This window comes from Bidens hawaiensis, unplaced genomic scaffold (assembly GCF_021521415.1).
Source record: "Bidens hawaiensis isolate Kalapana, Puna unplaced genomic scaffold, B.hawaiensis_p1.1 tig00003217_1, whole genome shotgun sequence".
NCBI lineage: Eukaryota > Viridiplantae > Streptophyta > Magnoliopsida > Asterales > Asteraceae > Bidens > Bidens hawaiensis.
In genome coordinates, this window is record NW_027491174.1 from 637,484 (window position 1) to 648,665 (window position 11,182).

Sequence of the window (11,182 nt, forward strand, 5' to 3'; positions counted from 1 at the left end):
TCTTGGGTTTCGACTTCGGAACTTTGTTCGGGTTATAGGATGGTGTGTGTGTTTTCCAAGGTGTAGGCTATGGTGTAGAGAATGGATAAAAATGGAAAGGATTAGGGTTTATGGGGTATTTATACTCCCTTAAGCCTATGGACCTAAGGCCCATTCCATTCCCTATTTTTCATCTTCTAAAGTCCAAGCCCACATTCTATTAGTTTATTTATTTAAACCGACACACGACACTTTATAAAATGAATGAAATTTATTTTATTAATTCTTATCAAAGCAGGATGTTACACACAGTACCTCACTATGTGTGACAAAAAGTTTGATAATAGCCATACTATAAATTAGGAAAAGCATTATGTGTGACAAACGGTAAGACAATGGTCACACCACAAAAGAGTGTTTGAGTGGCAACTTCACATTTTTAGCCACGTTGACAACAACCTTCAGTGTCTATATGATATTATTAGCCACACAGTACCTCACTATGTGTGACGAAAAGTTTGACAATAGCCACACTTTAAATTAGGAAAAGCATTATGTGTGACAAACGGTAAGACAATGGCCACACCACAAACTACAAAAGAGTTTTTGACTAGAAAGTTCACATTTTTAGCCACAGTTACAATTACCTCCGGTGTCTTTAAGTTTTGATTACCCACACAGTACCTCACTATGTGTGACGAAAAGTTTGACAATAGCCACACTTTAAATTAGGAAAAGCATTATGTGTGACAAACGGTAAGACAATGGCCACACCACAAACTACAAAAGAGTTTTTGACTAGAAAGTTCACATTTTTAGCCACATTTACAATTACCTCCGGTGTCTTTAAGTTTTGATTAGCCACACAGTACCTCACTATGTGTGACGAAAAGTTTGACAATAGCCACACTATAAATTAGGAAAAGCATTATGTGACAAACGGTAAAGACAATGGCCACACCACAAAAGAGTGTTTGAGTGGCCACTTCACATTTTTAGCCACTTTGACAACAACCTCCAGTGTCTATATGATATTATTAGCCACACAGTGTAAGGCCCCGTTACCGGTAGCCCTACTTTCGTGTTGGATTTACTCATAAACGCAGTTCTAAATATCATAGTTAATTAAAACATTCGCGGAACATTAAAAACATTCAAACCATTACATTCCATAACCATAATTCTAGTCTTATCAAGCATTCATAGTCATTTAAAAACAAAACATAGACTTTTAAAATAAAACATCATAGCAAAATCTTCAGATACCAGCTTCGTCCAACTCTGCCATGTGTCCTCCTCAAGCTACCTGCCTCATTCTACTCACCTGCGTGCATACTAAAAGTCAGCTACGCTGAGTGAGTTCTAGTTAATCACATAATCATACAATACCTTCTTACATTTCATACTTAACCTCTTAACTTTCTTTCATACACACATAAGTGCATATACTTTCATTCTTACCTTCATACTTTCTTTACATACATAATCATACGTTTTAAAGAGCCTTTCGCCCTATAACCTCACAGATATTATAAGGGCCTGGTCCCTAACATCACAGATATTATAAGGGTCTGGTCCATAACATCACATATATTATTAGGGTCTGGTCCCTAACATCACAGATATTATTAGAATCTGGTCCCTAACATCACAGATATTATTAGGGTCTGGTCCCTCTTCGTTACCATACAACCATGCCTTTCCTTCGTTTTTTAACTTTATCGCATTCATACATATAAGCAAATACATTATACTTACCTTATACGTAACATTACAACCTGAAAGTACGTGCAATATCCGAAGATCGTTCACGTACTAACAAGCAATCATTCATACATTTCACATCATTCATATAAGGCATACACTTATCACTCAGAATAAGTGTATTAACAAACATATCGAGTATGCACACAGCCCCGAAAACATAACACAAAAGTGGGGCTAGAAACTCACCTCAATGCGGTTGCGTTCACCGTTTACGGTTATTCCCTTCTTGAGTCGTGCACGACTAACTGTATAACAATTACAGTATTAATTACATCTCTAGTCATCTCATTGCTACTTAATTAGTCTTACACGTCTAAGCTGTTTTACTTCATTTAATCATTACCTGGTTAGTTAATCGTTTCTCATTTACCTTTAAAGGTATCTTTCATAAATTGCCAAACTCCAAGGGCTGTTATGTAATTATATAATTCTTTTCTAAGTCCAGGGACCATTCTGTCTTTATATTAAACTCCTAGTTCGTTACTTTTCCCTTAACGAATTGGGTAAAGAATCACCCTCTGATTCGCTAAGCTCCCATAACGAACTAGCTAACAAATCACCCTATGATTCGCTAAGCTCACATAACGAACTAGCTAACGAATCACCCTCTGATTCGCTAAGCACCCATAACGAACTAGCTAACGAATCACCCTTTGATTCGCTATGCTCCCATAACGAACTAGCTAACGAATCACCCTCTGATTCGCTATGCTCCCATAACGAACTAGCTAACGAATCACCCTCTGATTCGCTAAGCTCCCTAACGAATTAGCTAACGAATCACCCATAACGAATCACCAATAGTTCTTATCCAGACTTTGACTTAAGGGTCAAAGTCAAAATCGTCAAGAACAGCAATTAGTCAACAAATCTTAGATCTGCAATTAAACCTTCGTTTCTTAACCAAATATCGCGATTTTGGTATCAACGGAATCGTCTGACCAGCGCCTACAAACCCCAACCATTAAATCGGCCTAACATCGATGTTTAAGGGGTGCGATTTAGGCATATAGGTTACGGGTTTACTTAGGTTTACAATTAACCCATCAAATGTTAACCAATTTCCATAAGATTTGTTGTTTTGGATTCGTTTATAACAAACTAACACAGATCTATGATTTCCTTAATCAAACCAAACCTATATGAACGATTTCTAAATATAAACGTACATTAGACGAGTCGGTATTCGAACACGAGCTGGTCTTTGATGTTGTTTTGGTTCATCTCAAGGATCTAGCACCAACAATCTTGGGTTTCGACTTCGGATCTTGGTTCGGGTTATAGGATGGTGTGTGTGTTTTCCAAGGTGTAGGCTATGGTGTAGAGAATAGATAAAAATGGAAAGGTTTAGGGTTTAAGGGGTATTTATACTCCCTTAAGCCCATGGACCTAAGGCCCATTCCATTCCTTATTTTCCATCTTCTAAAGTCCAAGCCCACCTTCTATTAGTTTCTTTATTTAAACCGACACACGACACTTTATAAAATGAATGAAATTTATTTTATTAATTCTTATCAGAGAAGGATGTTACACACAGTACCTCACTATGTGTGACGAAAAGTTTGATAATAGCCATACTTTAAATTAGGAAAAACATTATGTGTGACAAACGGTAAGACAATGGTCACACCACAAAAGAGTGTTTGAGTGGCAACTTCACAATTTTACCCACGTTGACAACAACCTTCAGTGTCTATATGATATTATTAGCCACACAGTTGGTAAAACTTATGTGTTAACGCCTAGACGGTAACTAAACCCGGAACAATGTAATATGGTGTGAATTAATGTAGTGGTGTTTTCTTTATAAGCAATGCTGTTGATATCAGACGTGTCTGTTGCATCCCGTTTACGTTTCCGTTGCGGTTACGGGGTGTTACATGTACTATGTTGAAGAAAGATGCAGGAAAATTTGAAGAAAAAGAGATTGAAGGTTACTTCTTGGGATATGTATCTCCTGTGAAACGTGTATTTAATTTTACTTTTGGGTTGTGTAGAGGAGTGGTACAATGTCGATTGTTAACAATACACCACATTTCCCGTTGGAAAAGGACCTTATTGGATGTTCGGCTATAAGAGTTTACTTAGCTCATTTACTCAAATAGTTGATCAAGCTGATGAGGACTTGGTACATGCTTATTTAGAATATCAATATCTACCTCCAAGTTCTTCTGGTACTAATTATGTTGATGCTCCACAAGATGATCTTCCTGATACATCTGATGTGATCTCTATCTCGTCGGGTGATGGTCATTTTGTTGATTCTTCCTCGGCTCCATTTCCTGAAACACATGAGATTGGTGAATCGTCTCATGATGCTGAGTAGAATCTAATTAATTTAACTAGAAATGTTGTGTCTGAGAATCCTATTCTTCGGATTCATACTTATCACCCTCAGGACAACATCATTAGTGATCTTGATGTCGGTGGCAAACATGTCATCAGATTGCTACTTCAACTTATGCTAACATATTCTGTGCGTATGCCGATATGCACTCCTCGAGAATCATGAACCTCATGAAATACACTTTCTTTTTATCTCAAATGGAACCTACGAGCGTTCGTATGGCACTTGAAGATCCGTCATGGGTAGAAGTGATGCAAGAAGAGTTGCAACAGTTTCATCGACTGGGTGTATGGGATTCCATTGACAAGCCCGTTGAGTTAAGAAACCAATTCCAACAAAATGGGTAATGATCGTGGGGTTATTGTAAGGAACAAAGCACGTTGTTCAAGGATTTTATCAGCAAGAAGGCATAGATTACACGGAAGTATATGCTTCAGTTTCTCGATTGGAGTCTATACGAATATTTTTTTGGCCTATGCAGCTTTCAAAATCATTAAGGTTTATCAAATGGATGTCAAGAGTGTGTTTCTGAATGGGGAACTTCATGAAGAAGTATTTGTGTTGCAGCCTCCTGGTTTTGAAGATCTAGATTATCTGGACCCTGTTTACCGACTAAACAAGCCCCTTTATGGTCTACACCAAGCCCCGAGAGCTTGGTACGGAACAAATGCTGACCATCTTACTGACAATGGCTTCAAACGAGGAACTGTGGACTGTACACTCTTTTGCAAGATCGTTGGTGATGATCTGCTCCATGTCCAAATATATGTCGATGACATCATATTTGGTTCAGGAAACGATGAGCTTTGTAAGGATTTTGCGAAGTCGATGCAGACAAAATTTGAAATGAGCTCGATGGGGGAGATGAATTTCTTCTTAGGATTGCAGGTTCATCAGTTTGACTCGAGAATTTTTATTCATCAGACCAAATACGTGAACGATGTCTTGAGCCGATTCATGATAACTTCCGGAAAATCCCTTTGACGCCTCTTCCCATGGGTCAGAATTTGTCACCGGATGAGTTGGAGGATACCGTTGATCCAACCCTTTACCAAGCAATGATTGGTTCATTAATGTATTTAACTGCCTCTCGTCCTGATATAATGTTTGTAGTTTGTTCGTGTGCCAGGTACCAATCAAGTCTCCGAGTGACTCATCTGGCAGCGGTTAGACGTATACTTCACTATCTGAGTCGTAATCCTAACACCGGGTTATGATATCCCAAGGATGATAGCTTTGAATTCACTGTGTTATGGATGATGCAAGATTAATTTCAAATATACTACAGCGGGTTGTCTATTTCTAGGAAGCCGACTTATTTCCTTGCAGTGTAAGAAGCAGACAACGGTCTCCACTTCAACCGTAGAAGCAGAGTATGTGGCAGCCTCGAGTTGCTGTTCATATGTCCTTTGGATCCAACAACACTTGCGGGATTACGGTTTAAAGTTTATTACTACTCCCATATTTATTGATAACTCTGCTGCTATTAGTATCACCAAGAACCCCGTGCACCACTCTAAGACAAAGCATATCGAAATTCGATATCATTTTATACATGATTACTTTGAAAAAAAGTTGATTGATATTGAGAAAATGCACACAGATTTTCTAAAAGCCGATTTGTTTACCAAAGCATTTGACAAAACGCATTTTAACTTTTTACATGGTTTAAACGGATTAAAAACTCTTGGTGATATCCTTAAACAAGGATAATTATCTTTATTTTTAGAGAAAATTCCAATTTGACTCCCTGAAATATATAGTCGGGAGATGGAATAGCCCCTGAAAACTAATTTGCGCATGTTGTGCACCTGTATTTCTCCAGCGGGTTCTTGTGACTCCTAACGTCAGTTGACTTACCGTTGACTCGTTAAAAATAAGCGAAATTACTATGTTACCCTTGCACCATAATTATTAATACCCTCATCCTCTTTCCCCGTTTTATTTCCGGTTGTCGTTTCCATTATTATCTCCTGCGGGCTCCGTTCTTCATCGATTAACACCGGATGTCTCAATCCAAGTCTAGTCGATACTCCTCAGGCTACCTTCCAAGGCTGCCTGTGCATACGATTGTTGTGTGAGATGCCCATGTGGTGCCGGGACATGTTACCGGATATCCAGGAACGATTCAAACCCGTTTCATCGATTTTTGTGCTGTGTAAGTGTTTAATTACTCACAAATTAGGGTTCTAGTCTTGGCTGTCGTGTGGCTTAGGTAAATTTTAGGGGTAATTGTTCTAGTCTGTGAATCGAATTAGGGTTGTTTGTTTGTTGATATATTTAGTCCGTTATAGAAAGGGAGTTATGGATGGCTAAAATGGGCTGACGATCCCACATGCCCTAGTTTTGAAAAGGTAATTCAAGCAATGGTGAAAATGATGAACAAGAAAGATGAGTATGCAAGAATGAAAACCAAAGAAGTAACAAGGTTGAAGATGTTGCTAGGAATTAGTTGGTTTTTGTTCTTTGTTTATGTTTGGGTTTATTGATTAGTTGTTAACATTGGATAATATAATCTTTGTTGTTGTTATTGTAGTTTATGTTAAATGTTTAGAGTTTCTTGTTTCATATATTTACTTTAAATCTTTGTTCCACATTATTAGTCATGTTGCAGCCATGATGAAACTGAGAAGGATGAAAATGAGAATGTTGTGTCTGGGAAGGATGTAGTACATTTTGACAATGAAGCAAGTCAAATCGAAGACAAAGAATGTCAATTGGGAGAAGATGAGTTGATGGCTTATTTGTGCAAGAACATGAATTATTTAGACCAAGTGAAGAACATGAAATGGATCCAGGTGATGATTATGACCTTGTGGTTTTGAAAGCAGCTTTTGACTACACCAGTGAGCCAGAGGAAGATTACTATCATGATCCATATGAAGACAATCCAGTGTGGGACTCTGACTGTCAAATGATGATTGTCTTTGGAAATAGCATCGTACTTGGTTTGCATTTGAAATGTATTGTAATGTGTTACTTGAAATTGACATGGTTATTAGTATTGTAATGTTTGCATGTTTTGAGTCAATAAAAAACTATCAAAATAAACACAAACTGTCTCAAAAGTATTAAACACAAACTGTCAAAATAACATAAAAACCATCATATCCCAAATCAAACATACATGCCACAAATCTTAAATTTTTTCAACCACAAACCATGATAACACACACAATCAGTCTTACTCAAACACACCTTGTTGACATCATTATGGTTGACTTGGTGCCCTGCAAGTTCTGATGTTTTGTCCGAACCTCCACATCTTCCACAACCTCTTTGATGTGGTGAAAACAGTCAATTAAATATTAACTAAACTAAACAAGTAATAAAAACTAACCTTAAGACTCAACTACACAAAACACCGGCAAGTGAACCGGTCAGACGTACTAAAGCTAAGTAAGTCCGGAATATCGAACCCACAGGACTCAATAAATTACGTTAATTAACTAATTAGACTCGACTTACATTGGAAATAGCATCGTACTCGGTTTGCATTTGAAATGTATTGTAATGTGTTACTTGAAATTGACATGGTTATTAGTATTGTAATGTTTGCATGTTTTTAGTCAATAAAAAACTGTCAAAATAAACACAAACTGTCTCAAATAGCATCGTACTTGGCTTGCATTTGAAATGTATTGTAATATGTTACTTGAAATTGACATGGTTATTAGTATTGTAATGTTTGCATGTTTTGAGTCAATAAAAAACTGTCAAAATAAACACAAACTGTCTCAAAAGTATTAAACACAAACTGTCAAAATAACATAAAAACCATCATATCCCAAATCAAACATACATACCACAAATCTTAAATTGTTTCAACCACAAACCATGATAACACACACAATCAGTATTACTCAAACACACCTTGTTGACATCATTATGGTTGACTTGGTGCCCTGCAAGTTCTGATGTTTTGTCCGAACCTCCACATCTTCCACAACCTCTTTGATGTGGTGAAAACAGTCAATTAAATATTAACTAAACTAAACAAGTAATAAAAACTAACCTTAAGACTCAACTACACAAAACACCGGCAAGTGAACCGGTCAGCTGTACTAAAGCTAAGTAAGTCCGGAATATCGAACCCACAGGACTCAATAAATTACGTTAATTAACTAAATAGACTCGACTTACGACACGACTATTTATTATTAATGTTTTAAGGGGGAGTTTAAACTAAGATTAAACTAGGAAATTAAATAAACAAGTAAACGAGAAACAAGCAATTAAACACAAGATCGAAAACAATCAGAGAAGGAATCTACCTAGGTAATAATCCCATGCGTCAACAATAATAAAGCAATGGACAAATAACATTGTAGGTTCCTGGACGGATCGTACACGGGATGTCGCTATCTGCGCAGGTGCGGAATCCCTGCGTAGGTAGATACGAGCGTAGAATACGTATAAAACAAACACACGAGCAATAACCGAAACACGTTATATTGATAACCCGAACACGTGACACGAGGTCACTATTACAGACTCTGACTTGTAAACACGTAACTCTCACTGAAAACGAAACCTAACCAAACTCGCGAACTCTCTCAAACTGTTACGGTGAATAGTATATATAAACACGACAACTTCGCCTCAGGCGAAGTTGTCCATAACTTCGCTTGTTCAACAAGTTCGCCTGAGCGAACTTGTTAACAACTTCGCTTGTTCAACAAGTTCGCCTGAGCGAACTTGTTGACAACTTCGCTCGTTACATAAACATAAACATAATCAAAAACATAATTACATTACAGACTCGATTACAATCGTTAGACTATGAACTACTGACATACATGTACCAACAGACTCCCCCTTGGCAGTAGCTTCATATCTTGATCTTCAAAGCTTGAGTCTTGTAATCTTGTACCTTTACGCGTGCGCTCCTTCTCTAACACATACCGACACCACCCTTTGATATTTCCTTGCTTGATCCTTCCAAGCAGGAATGTAGAAGATCTTCTTTTCGTTGAGCATCTTCAGATCAGCTTGCGATAGATTAACAAGATGCATCGGGTCGTAAACCCTAAGCACTTCTTGTTCATCCTCATCTTCCATTACCGCCTCCGCTGTTTCACAATCCACGAACCACCATTTTAGGTCTTTGAGCACGTCCTTGGGCATAAACTTCATCGGTACTTCTTTAAGGCACCGGATCGGTTTATACTTCATAACCATCCAAGGCTTTCCATCAGCTCTCAAACCTCTATCCTTGTCTTCGACAAGTTTCCCCTTTTGTGGTTTCAGCAGCTCAAACTTCTTCTCCTTAATGCTCTCTTTCCATACGATCTTTCCGATGACTCTAGCCATGTTATTGTCACTTCGATTTATCAACCCCAATCTGGCTAAGTCTTTAACCTCACATTCAGGCAGTGTGTTTAATGATCTCAAAGTTCTCCTGAAGTACTGAATCCCGTCATATCTTTTGATCACGAAGAGCCGCAGCTGCTCATCATATATCCAGCAGATAATACCTTTCTTTGCTTCAGCGTATCCCTTAATATTGTAACTCTTTTTGAACATTTTAGGGACCGCCGGTTTCTTCGTCTTTACGAACCATTGAGCACAACCTTCCTTCCAATTCGGCTGCTCTTCCCATTCAGTATCTTCCACAACTGTCTCATCACCCATATCGGGCATCTCAACCTCTGGAATCTCGTGTTCAATATCTTCATCTACTATCTCCCCTTCTTCTATCACATTTTCAACAATAATTTGCTCACCGATCTTCTCAATCTCATCACTCGGCAGCACATCTTCTTCAAGCATAAAATAATCATCATCATCTAGCTCTTTCAACGCGTCGATTACATCATCAACATCATCATCATCACCTGCTGCGCTTGTAGACTCCCCCTCAGCTGTGGAAGTACCAAGAGCTATAGAAGTTCTTGGCAGCTCACCACCTGCACCTTCCGGTGCATTGGGATCATCGTCATGATCTTCTCTCCGTTTTGTCCTCAACTCATCTCCCCTACAGCTCATCTCCCCCTGAGATGCCAAGAACGCTTTCATAGCGTCTATGATCTTCCCATGCTCGACCATGAGGGAGGCCTGTAGTTGGTTTGCTTCCACTAGGCTTTGAATAGTCTTGGACTGCTCAGCTACGATCCGCTCTAGTGAAGCTATCCTTTCGGAGTCTGAAGTAGGCGTTGGAGTTGGCGGGACATCAGCAGCAGAAGTGACCGCATGTGGTACACTTGGAAAATCGGAGCTCAAGTTCGCTGAGAATTTTGAAAATAATGATATGTACTGTTTGAAAAGCCTTATATATGGTCAGTGTAGTTCAGGCGAAGTTAAGGATAACTTCGCCATTAAGGTTCAAGTTAAGCACAAGTTCGCCTGATTCAACAACTTCGCCTATATTTTCAGAATCAACCCTTTAAGTTTGAACATTTTGCAATTAACATTTGAAAGTTTCATAAAGAGTTAAACAAAAATGATCAAGTCTAAGTAACAAGATATAAAATAATACAACTACAAAAATAGAAAAACTTATAAAAATTTAACGAAATAAGGGATCAAATTTCAGTCTAGTCAGGGACCACTATGTTTTTAGAAAAGATCCTAACAGGAATCATACTCACTACGTGACTGTCATATTGATCCGTGTTTAGCCGTATTATGACATAGAGAAACAGGTTGTAAGCATGTAAATAACTTAAATGGTTTTCATCGTTTCTGTGATACGGATTAAGGTTCAATTTAGCTCAAAATTTAAGTGGGCAACAACTCAGAGATAATGAAGCCTTCTATCTATTCTCAAAGCGTATTTGGCTATACCCAAGTCACCCCGAATTGACTTCGACCCATAGTGTCTGATTAACTTGTAGATATTCGTTGTCTGCTTCCCGTTCTCTTCTTACTCCAGAATTGAGAAGTCTTGATTGTTACAATAACTCATAAGTACTTAAAATTTTTTTTTTTTTTTTTTTTTTATCCACACATACTTATAGACTTCGGAGTACTAAACCACTGCAAGTCCCGAATCTGGATCACTGCAGTGTCTTGAAATGCTTTCTTCATGGGAATCAGAACACTTACGGGCTCGTGTATGACTGGGTAGTCGCTTTTCTGCCTATCATT